This window comes from Eschrichtius robustus, chromosome 4 (assembly GCF_028021215.1).
Source record: "Eschrichtius robustus isolate mEscRob2 chromosome 4, mEscRob2.pri, whole genome shotgun sequence".
NCBI lineage: Eukaryota > Metazoa > Chordata > Mammalia > Artiodactyla > Eschrichtiidae > Eschrichtius > Eschrichtius robustus.
In genome coordinates, this window is record NC_090827.1 from 100,601,098 (window position 1) to 100,617,424 (window position 16,327).

The following is a 16,327-nucleotide window of genomic DNA, read 5'->3' on the forward strand; positions in this document are numbered from 1 at the left end:
CTCTGCTCTCTTGTTCTGGATCCTGACTCCCCTGCTGACAGGGTCACTTCTATGGACTGAATTGTGTCCCCCCACAAAGTCCATATGTTGAAGCCCTGCCCCCCAATGTGATGGTGTTACAGGTGGGATCTTTGGAAGATAATTAGGTTTAAATGAAGGCGTGAAGGTAGGCCCCCAAAATGGGATTAGTGCCCTCATAAGAAGAGACACCAGAATGCGCATGCTCTCCTTCTCCCTCTCTCTCTCTCTCTCTCTCTCTCTCTGTGCCATGTGAGGGAGGACACAGTAAGAAGGGGGCCATCCACAAGCAAGGAACAGTACCCTCACCAGGAACTGAATCTTCTGGCACCTTGATCTTCGACTTCTCAGCCTCCAGCACTATGAGAAATAAATGTCTGTTATTTAAGACACCCAGTCTACGGAATCCTGTCATAGCAGCCTGCACTGACTAAGACACTCATTGTGCCCCTTGACTTCTGATCTCTGCTTTAAATTCTGAGAGCAGACCTCTCCCACCTCTGAAAAGCCTTAACTGTAACAACTTGGTTGGGGAAGGACTTGGACACAGAGGGACTTTGTGTAGCCTTCCGCACATCTTTGAAAAACAGCAACAACCCTGCTGAACCAAACACCCCGAAAGTAAGGACACCTTTCAATAAGCTACTGAGATTCACTGGTCATTTCTGATGTGCTGGGCTTGGCATGCATCCCAGGACACGACAGACAGCAGCCCTGATGGAGGAGGCCTTTTAGAAGCCAATGCAGGCCAGAGGACATGGACCCCAGCAGGCATACCGTCAGCGCGCTGAAGGGGCTGGCCCTCCACATTTCTTCCTGCCTGCATATGTCCCTCCAGTGAGAGAACCAGGAGCAAGGTGCAAAAAAGAGCATGAATTTATGTGCGTGAAACTGACTGTTCCTTGTCTACACATACAAATGAAACCTGGAGATAAATAAATCTTCTGAAAGTTAAAATCCTATGGGTAGTAGGCTGAATAGTGTCCCCCAGAGATCCATGTCCAGTCAGAACCTTGAATGTGACCTTATTTGGAATTAGGGTCTTTCCAGATGTAATTAGTTAATGATCAAGATGAGGTCATACTGGATTAGGGTGAGCCCTAAATCCAATGAGAATGTCCTTATGAGAAGGGGAGAGGACATAGAGAAGAAGGCCACGTGAGGACAGAGGTGGACAGAGATTGGGGTTATGCTGGCACAAGCCAAGGAACGCCTGGGGCCACTAGAATCTAGGAAGAGGCAAGAAAGGCTCCTTCTCCCCTAGAGACTTTGGAGGGAACATGGCCCTGCTGACCCCTTGATTTTGGACATCCAGCCTCCAGAGCTGTAGGAGAAGACATTTCTGTTGTTTGAAGTCACCTGGCTTGTGGCACTCTGTCACAGCAGCCCTAGGAAACTAATGCACCTTGTCTGAGGCTTTGTCTTGAGACCTTCTTGCTGAGAGCCCCACCGTTTACTTTCCAGGTGACACTGGAGAAGTCACTATCTAAGCTTCAGTTTCCTCGTCTGTAAAAATAACACTATTGGGCTTCCCTGGTGGCGCAGTGGTTAAGAATCCACCTGCCGGTGCAGGGGACACAGGTTTGAGCCCTGGTCCGGGAAGATCCCACATGCCGCAGAGTAACCAAGCCTGTGCGCCACAACTACTGAAGCCAGCGTGCCTAAAGCCTGTGCACCGCAATAAGAAGCCCGCGCACCACAACGAAGAGTAGCCCCCATTCACCACAACTAGAGAAAGCTGGCACGCAGCAACGAAGACCCAAAGCAGCCAAAAGTGAATTAAAAAAAAAAAAAATAGCACTATTTACCGTCAAGGAGAGGGAGTGTTCGAGTACATGAGGAAATGAACACAAGAGCTCTTTGTCAACAGCCAAATGATATATACATATTATTACATTCCTCTTTTACAGCTATGTTCCAACCTATAAAGGTGCTACTCTATGGAAGAGAATTCCATTTATTCTGAATTACTCAACACGGTAGAACCTGGGTGAAATTATAAGGAGGCAGATTTTGGCTGAAAAAGAACATACTGTGGGGTTTCTAGAAGCAGAGCCCGGGATGGAGATTCTTGTGAAAGTGATTTTTTGAAAGAGAAAGCTGTAAGGAAGTGAGAGAAGCAGGAGAAGGCAGGGGTAGAAGTGAGGCAGAGTCCAGCCTCAGCCTGATGCACAGGGAGCTATGGTGCATGACGGCACCGTGGTGTTTCCTGCTTTGGCGGGGGATGGGGGCTATTGTACCCTGCCATCTGTCAGTCCCAAGCCCAGACTAAGTAGGAGTCCTTCTTAAGGGAACCAACTCAACTGGGAGGTTTATCTCCTTATTCTTTCCCCCTACTCCTCCCTGCTGGTGGAATGCAGATACAATGATGGAAGCTCCAGCAGCCATTTTGGACCCTGAGGTCCAAGTAGGAGAAACTGGACTATCAAACTCAACTCCTTTTATGTGACAGTAAATTCTTGTCTGTTTAAGCCACTTGTTTTTTGTGCTTTCTCTGATATATACTTAAACTTAATTTTAAAATAGGGTTTTCTGTTGTTTGTAATGGCACTTCAGGTTTCAAAAATGTTATTTGTAACTAAAATCATGTACTGTATGCTCTCCAGACTATGATGCTCCTCCTTTGAAAATGGAAGGATTACAATCTGAATAGCTATTTAAAAAAGAATATTCTACCACCGTGTCTGGTGCTTAAATATATAAATGTTTCATTTATATAACAACTCGCGGGAGCTATACTATTATATACACTTTACAGATGAGGAAACAGGATCGGAGGTTGGGCTGTGTAGGGTAATCGTGAGGAAAGTTGGCTCTGGAGTCAGATGGTCTTGGTTCTAATCCCACTCCACCACTTGCTAGGTTAGGCAAGTTACTTAACCTTTCTGTGCCTCAGTTTCTCATTCTGTATACAGAGGGTCCTGTTGGGAGGATAAAAAGAGATGATTCATGTAGTGCACTTACCAAAGTGCCTGGAACATAGTGAGCAGTTATTCTAATGGCTCAGCGTTAGAGATGAGGCAGGATTTGAACCAAGATCCCTCCAACTCCAATGCTCAGGCCCCTTCAGCAACCTCTGCAGCAGATAGGCCACCCTAGTCCTTGCTTCCAGGAAAGTGCATGCTGCCTGCTCCTCATCTGTTCACCTCTTACTCCTGTTTGCTTGGTTAACACCTAGTCCGCTCTCATGATTGCTTAGACATCACCTCCTCTGGGAGAGCCTTCCCTGGGCCCCAAGATTAGGTTAGATGCTCCTCTTATGTCCTCCTGTAGCATAAGCTACTGAGATTGTGTACTGTGTGTACACTGAATGTACATCAGTGGTATTGATGATCACTTTACATTATAATTGCCTGATTGCTGGCTTGTGCTACCCTTTACCCTGGAAGCCCTTTGAGAGCAATGATCATATATTATCCTTATATCCACAGTGCTAGCACATAAGAGACATTTAATACATATTACTGATTAAATGACAACTAAAATCAGACTTTAAAAATCTGAGGATGTTTGAGTTGGAAGGAACCATTGTGTCATCTCATCTAGTGATTCCAACAAGGGCCATGCCACCTCCTAGGGGCACATTTTAGAAATGCCAGGAGGTGTTTTTGGTTGTGACAGTGATTGGGGGACACTACTGGAATGTGGAGGGCAGGGGCTGTGCGAAATGATCTGTAATGGTTAGGACAGTCCTGTGCAATGAAGAATTAACTACTCTCAATCCTGCACAACTTCTTCTAGAGTCTGGAAAGACACTTATGTAGGTGAGTAACCTGTTTATAGTTATTTGAATCTACACTCCAACTTTAATTTACACAAAGTAGTTTCTTACAGTTTTAATATATCTGAATATGCCAGGAATGCAACAGCTGTGTATATCAGGGGGCAATTATACTTTGCTTTGTCCAGAAAAAAAAAAATTCTTCACCACTGTGGAAAACTCACATGATCAACAACAACATGACTCATGTAATCCGAATTCCCAGTACACCCCATCTGTATCTGCCTTTAAAGCTGTTACCTTCATTGCTTATCTGTCAGCAATTTCTGTATAATAAGCTATTCTAAAACATAGTGGCTTAAAACAAGTCATTCTCTCGCATACATCTGTGGGCTAGCTGGGGGTTGGCTGATTTGGTTGGGCTCAGCGGGGTGGTCCTGCTTCACACTTGGTCAGCTGAGCCTGCTCCCGGCTTGGGTTGGCTCAGGTCTGCTCACTGTGTTTCATCGTGGGCCCAGGCTGGAGGGGCAGCAGACACCTGGGAGCCGTTCTTCTCATGATAATGGCAGAGGCACAAGAGGGCAAGTCCCACTGCACAGCACGTTTCACGCCTTATTTCAGTCTTGCCTGGCTCTCCCACTTGGCCAAAGCAGGCCACACTGGCAAGCCCAAAATCAAGGGGTGGAAAAGTAAAAGTACACTCCTCCCATGGAGGTGGAGGGCAAAGAGTGAATATTTTTGAGCAAAATCTAATACACCTCAGTGATTTTACACAAATGTCCTAATTTAGCTCTGATTTCAAAATGTCATATATAAAGAAAAATTCAGTTTTGTCTTACTTATCTTGAATCCAAGTGTATTCATTATAAGAAAGTACGTGCACCTGACAACTTCATTATAATGTAACAGTGTGGTCATGCTGAGCATTTACATGTGAAACGTATATTTTATTGTAAGTAACCATCCTTTTATTTTAAAATATTTTGTGGGCTTCCTTGGTGGCGCAGTGGTTAAGAATCCGCCTGCCAATGCAGGGGACATGGGTTCGAGCCCTGGTCCAGGAGGATTTCACATGCCGTGGAGTAGCTGGGCCCGTGTGTCACAACTGCTGAGCCTGCGCTCCAGAGCCCATGAGCCACAACTCCTGAAGCCTGTGTGCCTAGAGCCCATGCTCTGCAACAAGAGAAGCCACCGCAATGAGAAGCCCGTGCACCGCAACGAAGAGGAGCCCCGGCTCACCGCAACTAGAGGAAGCCTGCATGCAGCAACGAAGACCCAACACCACCAAAGATAAATAAATAAAATAAATAAATTTAAAATATTTTGTGTATTTTATTTGAAATTAGGTGTTTAGTTAGATTACATTATCTATGAATTTCATTTTAAGAGGGTCAAGAGGATCGGCAAAGTATTTTTTACGAGAAGAGGACAAGGGGAAAAGGTTGGGACCATAGAGGTGATCCAATACCGCTCAGCCTGATGCGGGGGGTAGCTGAGCCATACAGACCCCCACTTTGAATCCTGCTCCACCCTTCACAAATTAATTATGTCACTTCAGGCAAGTTGTCTAACATCTCTGAGCCTTTTTCAGGTGTACTATGTGTAATAATACACGTGGCTTCTGGGTTGCGGAAAGAATGAAATGAACACACATGTGTGACATTCAGGATCCTGGCAGGAAACAGATGGCACATTCACATGGGGTAATTGAAGGAAGCTTCATAAGGGGGCTGTTTACCAGGTTGTGGGCAGAGTTAAGTTAAACTGCCAGGGAAAGTGCATTCCCTTAGGGCTATTACTAGCAGGAAGTTATTTCCACCCCAGGTCTACAGGGCCAGGGAAGTTACTTGAAACCCAAAGAGAATAATTATATGGAAGGAACAGCCCTACAGAGCGATGGCCTTCAGCAGAGGGCCTCAGCTAACCATGACAGGCCCACAGGGAAGAAGCTGGGGGGATAAATATCCAGCCTCAGTCTCCTCCTTTGGCCCTCAGATCTTTCGTCTGTCAGTGTCTCCTACTGGAAAAAATAAAACAACAGCCAGAGATGAGATGTGGAGGTGACTTTTGATGGCGTCCATAAAGGTCAGCCTCCCAGAGCATAGAGCAGAAGGGGAAAGCGGGGAGCAGATCTGGAGGAGAAAAAAGAGGATGATTACACAGCATGAAAAACACAGAACATGGCAAAGTAAGAACTTTATAAGTGGTAGCACATTTAACTAAATAAGTAAACACACCCACACACATACATATACACATACATATACACATACATACAGGGGAAACTCAAATAACCTCCCCAAAGTATGAATGGAACCTCCACTAGAATCTAGTTGATCTTGTAGGGAAGGAAAAACAATCTCTTTCCTCTACCCATCTTGGGTTCTCTGGCTGAGGCCCTACAAATTAAACTAACAAAAAAACAGATTAATAAGAAAAAAAACAAGCAGACGTTTATAAACATGTGTGTCAAGCATACACATGGGAGCACTCAGAGGTGAGTATCTCAAAGAGGTGGTTAGAACCTAGGCTTACACAGCATCTTGACAAAAGAACAGTATATTTTTAGAGACATGACATGAGAAGGACTTTGAGCTCCTACAGGTGGCAAATTGTGGGAAGGCGAGGAGATGGGGAAACTAAAGGTAAATAAGGGTCTAGAATTGTCTATAGTGATTTATTTCTGTTCTTCTTGATCGAGAGGGGAGGTGGCGGGGAGGAGGGCATCTTTACAAATTATGTTCTGCATTTAGGCAAATAAGGGGAGGGCAGAGAGCTTTTCTTATATCTGCTGATTCTCAATTGCCTTCAGCTCCAAATCATCCTTAAACCAAAGTGGCATATTCTGCTACCTTTCCGTCCTTCATTCAGAGTCAAAGGCTTTTTCTACTGCATTCCTCTATAGATTATATCAAATTTCCACGTCAGCAATGACAACTTGCCCTCTCTGAACCACAGATTTTCGAAACTTTAAAATAAAGATAGTAATATTTGCCCTCAAAACATATTAAGGGGGATGTTGTCCCAGTAATTGAGCAGCATTTAAGCAAGAGATTGAGGGAATTAAGCATATCCAATTCCTCATCTACAGCACGGAGAGTAGGCGTAGCTGAATGTTACATTGCTTAGAAACTATGCCAGGGCAGTGGCGACCTTGGTCTAAACCGGTGCCTTGGTTGAAATACAGTTACCTGTAAGTGCTGCAGTTTAAAACAAACACTTGAAGGGTAGAATAGTTTTCTGGATTGTTCCCAAAGCCACACTGAGATTAAAGGCAGTCTTATTCACCCTGACAGACGTTTGGGCACAAGCATCGCTGAACCTGGTTAAACCAGTTCCGGCAGCCAGGGGATCAGCCCTAAATGTTTACACAACTTTCTGACTCCTGGGAAAGGCAAGGCTACCTGATTTTTCTACTGTTTCTGAAAGCTTCAATAGTTTCAGAAGCCTTAACAGTCAGGTGGGAATTGTGTAACCAGAGGTGAGGAGCAGCCAGGGTTCCTGGAGTCAAAGCAAAAATAAACACATCTCTTTGCATACAGAGATTAGCTGCTTCTTTTTGATATCACACGCTTTCCATTTTCAGGTCTTAAAAAACCCACAAGGCGACCTGCAGAGGTACCAGCCACCGGCTGCCAGATTAGCATTTCACCAGCTGGAACCAGATGTCAGGATTCTGAACAAATACCTTTTTGAAAAGTCACTTAGTTTCTCAGGGAGTCAGGTTCAGACAAATCTCTCACTATTACCCAGTGACCTCAGGTGCCTTTTCCTCTCAACCCCAGATCAACCCCGGGTGTCACACAACAGAAAACTTTAAAATAGGCTTTGATTCCAAATCTGTCACCATGCTCCAGGAAAGATGATATCCAATCTAAAAATTTATGCAATAATCCAAACCCATAAACACAGATGTATGCTTTATTTCATCATCTAAAACCAAAAATCCAAAAGTGCCACTAACACACACAGACAGCTGCTCCGATAAAAACTGAATCCATAACAGAATTTGTACCACACTTTTCACAAAATACGTGAAATGACATTATATGTCATCTTTGTTACAAAACTTTGAAGTTAGCATTAGCTCATGTATTTTACGTGTGGAGAGAAAGCTGGTCTGGGAGATTGTAAGATCTGCCCAGGGGCATAGAGCTAATGAGCAGAGCCAGGACTTAAATACAGGTCTATTCCAATCTCAGACTCAGCCAAAAGAGAATCGTGGCCTATCTTCTATTTATTGAAGATAAGCAATATTAGAACATAAGTAAGTTTGCAGTATTTCGAAAGGACAAAAGTTAAACCTATTGTATTATTTAGCTTTAGAATAAAAACTTCAAAGCTTAAGGATTTGTTTTCTCAGAGAACTCTTTACATGGAATCTGAAGCAGGTTAAAATTTACTGAATAAGATGATGCTGATTAATAATGCAATTTGTTAGATAAATGTATTTTCATTATATACTTTCACAGTTCAATCCATGGGCCCACTTAACATTTGGGGATCTTCAGATGAGAAACACTGAGTAAAAGCAAAATAGCTCACGGCAATGAATAAAAGCTCTCAGAAGTCATACATGACTTTGTTCCAAGTTATGTATTTTGTTCCTCAGATTTTATGCTTAATTACTACCATTCATGACAATATTTTTTTGATATTATGACAGATTAGTAGACTTGCTTGATGGAAACCAACTCATCATCATCATCATTATCATAAACAAAAAAGAGCTAAATAAGAAAAACTCATTGATAAAAAAAGATGGGACAAGAATTAAGTTTTCAAAGAAATGGGGGTAGGAGGAAATCTAACCACACTCCATAGACAAGAATATGTTTTGATTTGTTAAAAGAGTCCCTGCTGCCACAGCTCTCTGGCTTTTTTTGGGATTTCCTCTCCTAACATGATGAATTCGTTGATAAAAATTAAATCTCTCTTTTCTAACTCCTGATATAAATGCAATATGAAGTACACAGAATCATTTGTGAAATATTCTTGCCAAAAATGTTTAACCTGAACCTATTCAAGCTTTTAGATCTCATTTCCAATGTATAGGAACTACAGGGGATAGACAATCAAGTTGAACACTAAGAGGAAATAATGAGATAGATCCAGTGTGGGGAATATCCCAAAAGTTAACGTCATGGGGAAAGTGAAGGAACTGTTCTAGATTAAAAGCTAGAACAACAAATGCAATGTATAAAACTTGATTGGATCTCGATTCAAAGAAACCTATCTAGAAAACATATATTTGGTGAATAATTAAAGAAATATGAATACGATCTATATAACAGATAATAGGAATTTTTTAAAAATTAATTAATTTATTTATTTTAATTTATTTTTTGGCTGTGTTGGGTCTTCGTTTCTGTGCGAGGGCTTTCTCCATTTGCGGCGAGCGGGGGCCACTCTTCACCGCGGTGCGCGGGCCTCTCACCGTCGCAGCCTCTCCCGTTGCGGAGCACAGGCTCCAGACGCGCAGGCTCAGTAGTTGTGACTCACGGGCTTAGTCGCTCCGCGGCATGTGGGATCCTTCCCAAACCAGGGCTCGAACCCGTGTCTCCTGCATTGGTAGGCAGATTCTTAACCACTGCACCACCAGGGAAGCCCAATAGGAATTTTTTGTTAATTTAGGAAACATGATGTTATGGTAAGTAGAATGGCCTTATTCTCCTCTCTTTCATTGTAGTCTTTCTACATGACTAGCTTGGGCTTCCTCACAGCATGGTGGACTCTGGGTAGTTGGACTTTTTTCTTTTTTAATTGGCCGTGCCACATGGTGTGCGGGATCTTAGCTCCCTGACCAGGGATCAAACCCATGCCCCTTGCAGTGGAAGCATGGAGTCTTAACCACTGGACTGCCAAGGAAGTCCCATTTGACTTCTTACATGGCAGCTGATTTCCCAGGGTGAGTGGAGGCTGCCAGTCTTCTTAAAGACTAAGCCCAAACTGGCATAGTTGCACTTTTGTTACATTCTGATGATTAAAGCAAGTTGCAAGCCCAGCCCAGATAGAAATGGGGGAGAGGTAGACTCCGCTTCCTCATGGGTGGAAAAGTACATGCTTGCAAAGAGGGAAGGAAGTGATGACAGCCATCTTTGGAGACTATCTACTCCCTTACCTCCAAAGAATGGATTAAATATATTGAGATGTTGAATGAAAGCCACGCTCTCCACAATACAAACCTAGACATTGAAAATATGCTTTTATTAATAAATAAGAAAAATGTTGAGCGCTCAGGTCAAAGCCAGTGAAGCATTTTGTTTACAAAGCATTTCATTTCCCTCCCCTGTAGGCAAAGAATTCACAGTCTAAGAGGCAAAGGTAGAGATGTGCACACACGATCAAAGATTAAGACATTATTCCCTCGAAAATACTTCATTTTAGACCTATCACCATTTTCCGGTTTTCCTTCTGCCTTTGAGCAGTATCTGAAGAGTGACTCCAAGAGCTGAAACTGTATTTTACTGATTTCTGTCTTCCTACTGCCTTTTGGAGAATCTGGCATACAGTGAGTACCCATAAATAAATGTTTGTTGAATTCAGTGAGTGACTTTTTTGTTGTTGTTGTTATTGCTATCTTCTGATTTTATTTTTATTTATTTTATTTATTTATGTCTGTGTTGGGTTCCCGTTTCCGTGCGAGGGCTCTCCGCAGCCGCAGCAAGCGGGGGCCACTCTTCATCGCGGTGCGCGGGCCGCTCACCATCGCGGCCTCTCCCGCCGCGGAGCACAGGCTCCAGACGCGCAGGCTCAGCAATCGTGGCTCACGGGCCCAGTCGCTCCGCGGCACGCGGGATCTTCCCAGACCAGAGCTCGAACCCGTGTCCCCTGCATTGGCAGGCAGACTCCCAACCACTGTGCCACCAGGGAAGCCCTCGGTGAGTGACTTCTATCATACAAACTGTTGTCCATACAGGTGTTGGGATTTTAGCAAATGAGAAAAGGCTAAAGCAAATTCATGTATCTGCCATGATTGAGAAACGGAGCTGTTCTGGTTCACAACTATGCAGAACAGAACCAGGAGCGAGGCAGTAAGCAAGACATTTATCTCAGCTGTAAAAATAATTATTACGAATCCAGGTTGAAAAGTCCTACACATTGCTAAGAAGAAAGCCTCTCAGACTTCACTTCAGAAAATATTTACAGATGGGTGTTCTTATTATTTCAGTGTTCCACTGAGGATATGACTAAGAGGTGGCTGGGACTGCAGCAGTGGCCAAGGTCGAGGCTGAGCCTGGCCGCATTCAGAGAGCCTAATGCATGTGGAGGTGCCTAATAGGTTTTTAGTTTGGGTAGTGCTATGGACTGCATTGTGACCCCTCCCCCAAATTCATATGCTGAAGCTCTAGCCCCCATGTGACTATATTTGGAGATACAGCCTTTAAAGAGGTAATTACAGTTAAATGAGGCGGGCCCTCATTCAATAGAACCGTGTCCTCAGGATGTGAGTGCGATAAGAAAAGGCCATGTGAGGACACAATAAGGCAGCGATTTGTAAGCCAGGAGAAAGTCCTCACCAGAAAACAACCCTGCTGGCATCTTGATCTTGGACTCCCAGCCTTCAGAACTGTGAGGAAATATATTTCCATTGTTTAAAGCCACCCTGTGATATTTTTTCATGACAGCCATAGCAAATCAAGAAAGGTGGCAAACAAAGCATTCACATAAATGTGCTCCCATATAAAAGCTTATTTTTAAAAATGAAATAATTGAAGCATACGGAAAATAACAGAGAATAACATATAAAAACTCACCTACCACCCAGATTTTAACAAATGTGGCCATCTGGTCATATTTGCTTCAGATTTTTTTTAGAGATAAAATTTTATACTTAAAGTGTACTTGGTAACCTTTAGATCTGCTTCTATATCCTCCTAGCCCAGAGGTAACAACTATTCTGAAGCTGGAGAAGGACATTCCTGTCCACTTTTTAATATACTTACATGTATGCATATGTCAAAAAGCAACTATAAAAAAGTACCGTAGTACTGTTTTGTATTTACATAAATGAGATGTGTAAATACTTTTGCAACTTAGTGTTTTTTTCCTTCAACATCGTTTTCAAGTTTGTGTGTACATTTCAATACATGTGGCTATAGTTTATTTTTAGTGCTCTGTGGTCTTCTATTGTATGGGTATACCACAATTTATCCATTTCCTGTTAATATTCAGGTTGTTCTCAATTTTTCAGTATTATAAACACTACAGCATTGACCAATCTTGTATGTGTTTCCTTGAATGCATATACTACCAGGTACTTGCATCTTCAATTTTACTAGAGACTGCTCTCCAAAATGATTCTACCAACTATCAAGCTTTAACTTTTGCCCGAATCTGATAGGTTTGAAGTGGTAATTCATTGTTTATTGTTTCATGAGAATACTTTACATACAATGAGCTGTGCAATTTGATGATCTTTGATAAATGTACTCACCTGTGAAATCAGGACCACACTCAAGACACTAAGTATTTCCATCATCCCTTGAAATTTCCTCAGGCCCCCATGCAAACCATCCCCGCCGCCCCCACCCAGTAATCCACCTCAGTCCCCAAGCAATCACTGGACTGTTTTCTTTAACAATGGATTAGTTTTCATTTTAGCAAATTTTATATAAAAGGAAACATATGGTACGTTCTCTTTGTGTTTGGCTTCTTTCAGTTAGCATAATCATTTTGAGATTCATCCATGTTGTTGGGTTTATCAGTACATAGACTTTTCCTTTTCATTGTATGGATGTATTTTTTGCTTATCCATTCACCTGTTGGTGAACTTGGGTTGTGTCCAGATTAGGGTATTACAAAAAAGGTTGCTGTGAACATTTCTATGTAGCCGTTTGCTTTCATTTCTCTTGCTTGTGTGGGTAAAAGAAAAGGAATGGCTGGGTGTGCGATAGGTGTTAAGTTTAACTTTACTCATTGTGGGTTTTATTTGCATTTCCCTAGTGATAATGTTGAGCATCTTTTCATGTGCTTATTGGCCATGCATTTATCTTATTTTGTGAAGTGTCTGTGTAAAATATTTTGTTCATTTTTTTTAACATCTTTATTGGAGTATAATTGCTTTACAGTGTTGTGTTAGTTTCTGCTGTATAACAAAGTGAATCAGCTATACATATACGTACATCCCCATATCTCCTCCCTCTTGCGTCTCCCTCCCACCCTCCCTATCCCACCCCTCTAGGTGGACACAAAGCACCAAGCTGACCTCCCTGTGCTATGCGGCTGCTTCCCACTAGCTGTTTTACATTTGGTAGTGTATATATGTCCATGCCACCCTCTCACTTTGTCCCAGCTTACCCTTCCCCCTCCCCGTGTCTTCAAGTCCATTCTCTACGTATGCATCTTTATTCCTGTCCTGCCCCTATGTTCATTTCTTAAATGGGTTATTTTACTTCTTATTCCTGAGTTGTGCAATCTCTTTATATATTCTGGAATTCTTTATCAGATATATTTGTCAAATATTTTCTCCCAGTTTATGATTTGAAATTTTATTTTCTGAAGTGTCTTTTGAAGAGCAAACGTTTTTAGTTTTGATGAAGACCAATTTATCAATTTTTTCTTTAATGGTTTGTGCCATTTGTGCTCTAAGAAATCTCTGTAAAAACAAGGTCACTAAGATTTTCTCCTGTTTTCTTCTAGAAGTTTTAGCTCTCATACTTAGGTCTCTGTATGGGGTGAAAGTGAAAGTTCACTGTGTGTGTGTGTATTACGGTATCATTTGTTGAAAAGACTTCCCTTTCTATTGAAATGCCTTGGCACCTTTGTTGAAAATCAGTTTACCATGTATGTAGGGTTTATTTCTGGATTCTCTTTTCTGTGTCCTTGATCTTATGTCTATCTTTACCCCAATTATCACTGTTTTGATTGCTGTAGCTTTATAAGTTCTGAGACCAGGTAGCATATAAGTCCTCCAACTTTTGCTCTTGTCTCATAGGTTGGCCAGAACATTGCCATATACATTTTAGAATTAGCTTGTCAATTTTTAAAAAAATCCTGATGGGATTTGATTGTGTTGAAACTATAGACAAACTTGGGAGCATCAACATGCTAGTATTATTTATACATAAGCATGGTATTGCCCTCCATTTATTTAAATCTTGAATTTTTCTCAATACTCTTTTTATAGTTGGTGTAGAGAGCTTACACATCTTTGGTTGGACTTATCCCTAGAAATCTGATGTGTTTTGCTGCTGCTATAAATGGTATCTTTTAAAATTTTCTTTTTCTAACTAATGTTGCTGGTATACAAACATTGCAAAATTCACTTATCAATTCTAACAGTCATTGGTAGATTCTTTTTAATTTTCTACATGCATAATTATGTCATCTATAAATAATGACAATTTTCTTTCTTTCTTTCTGAACCTCATTCCTTTTACCTCTTCCCTGCCTTTACTGCACTGGTTATGCTCTCCAGTACAATACTGAATATGAATTGTGAAAGTAGGCACCCTTGTCACATTACTGATCTCAGAGAGAAAGTGCAGAAGGCAGAATACTGGCCCCCAAAGATGTTCATGTCCTAATCTCCAGAATTTTTGAATATATTACATGGCAAAGGGGAATTAAAGTTGAAGATGGAATTAAGGTTACATATAAGCAGGCCTTAACATAGGGAGATTATTCTAGATTACCTGGGTGGGCCCAGTGTAATAACAAGTGCCCTTAAAAGTGCAAGAGGGAGGCAGAAGGGTCAATGTCAGAATGATGTGATGAGAAAAATATTCAGCCCGCTGTTGCTGGCTTTGGAGATGGAGAGGGCTACAAGCCAAGGGATGTGTGAGGCTCCTCGATACTAGAAAGGACAAGGAAACAGATTCCCTCATAGAGCTTCCAGAAAGAAACACAGCCCTGCTGACACCCTGATTTTAGTCCAGTGACACCTGTATCAGGCTTCTAACCTGCAGAACTGTCAGACAATGAATCTGTGTTGTTTAAAACACTAACGTTTGTGGTAATTTATTACAGCAGCAACAGAAAACAAATGTAGAAAGCTTTAGATTTTCCAGCACTAAGTATGATGTTTGCTGTAGAGTGTCTGTGGATATGTTGTCTATTTGCTCTCGGGTTCCTTCTAGTTTATTTCTGAAACATACTGTTAACTCCAATATTTCCTCTGAGCTCTGTCAGCTCTCATTTTATTTCCTCCTGTTGCTTGTCCATCTAATTTTTGAGCTTTTCTGATTTTGATGTTATATTGTTCTTTCTTGGCTTCTATGATGTCTTGAATTTCTTCAGCATTTTAACAAATATTACTGTTTTCTTCTGCTTTGTAAAAGTTTCTAGGGTATCTTCATTTTCTGTGGGTATGTTATACACGCTGTTATCCTGTTTTCTTAAAGCATATTGTATGATGTGGTCATGTTTAAGTGAAATGGACTTTGTCATACTTTCCTCCTATATTTTCAGAAGATTCCTGGGTAGGTGGTGAGGTAGGCCTGGAGTTTCCTGGTTTTGTAGTTCTACGGTTCTCTCTTCTGTAGTTACTACAAAGTATTAGATAACATTTATTTTTAAGATAACTTTTATTTTTATTATTATTTTTGTAATAGCTGATATTTTATTCTTATTTATTTATTTATTTATTTACTTATTTATTTGACCGTGCCACTTGGCTTGCAGTATCTTAGTTCCCGGACCAGGGATGGAACCTGGGCCCAGCAGTGAAAGTGCTGAGTCCTAACCACTGGACCGCCAGGGAATTCCCAGATGACATAGTTTTTTATGAACCTTCTTAGTACTTTCTGAATTGTCTCATCTGGTCCCCTTTTCTATCTGTATCAGAACCTTGTCTCCTTTATCCCCAGGGTCCTTCCCTTGTCAATGTGTATTCTATATCCAGTAGCTTCTCTCAGGGCAGGCCTATGTGCTCTCACCAGCTACTTCTGGGAACCCTGAAGACCAGGTTGCCCTGGCACCCTCATACCTTCCTGCAGGCTCCCTTTACAGCTGCCAGTTGAATGCTGGACAGCCCTCTCCCAATTTTGATTGTGGTTTTGGATGCACCAGCTGAGACTGCCACGATGACTGGGGGCGCCTCCTTTTGGGGCTGACGACATGTCAGCAGATTCTGGGCTCTTTGTACCATCACAGGCCCCCCTCACTTTCCCTCCGTTCACTCCTCCAAAGCTGTTCTTCCCATGTGATCCTTTTGCTATTGATGGATTTAGCCCAAACTGCTCATTTCTGGGATCCATAGGGATATTCTATCATCTAATTTTAGTGAAGATGGTGTCACTGTGATTTTTCTTTTGCTATCCTAGTTGTTCTATGGGGATTTGAGATTAAATACTCATTGCTGCTGCCATTCAGCCTTCTATAATTGGTTTTTTATTTTTTTATTTTAAAATGATTTTTTTTCTATTTACACTGTTAACGCCCAGGATAGGACAGACTATGGTAAGTTTTAATAAATAAATGCAAAATTTTAGTGACTAAACACAAGCACTATTTCTTGCTCATGTCACAGTCCAATGCAGTCAGCACGCTCTCCTGGTAGGTTTCCAAGCAGTGACTCACATGCCCTGGCTGCTTCCACTTTGCAAATTCTTTGTTTATAGCCAAACGGGAAGACAAGAGAGTGGT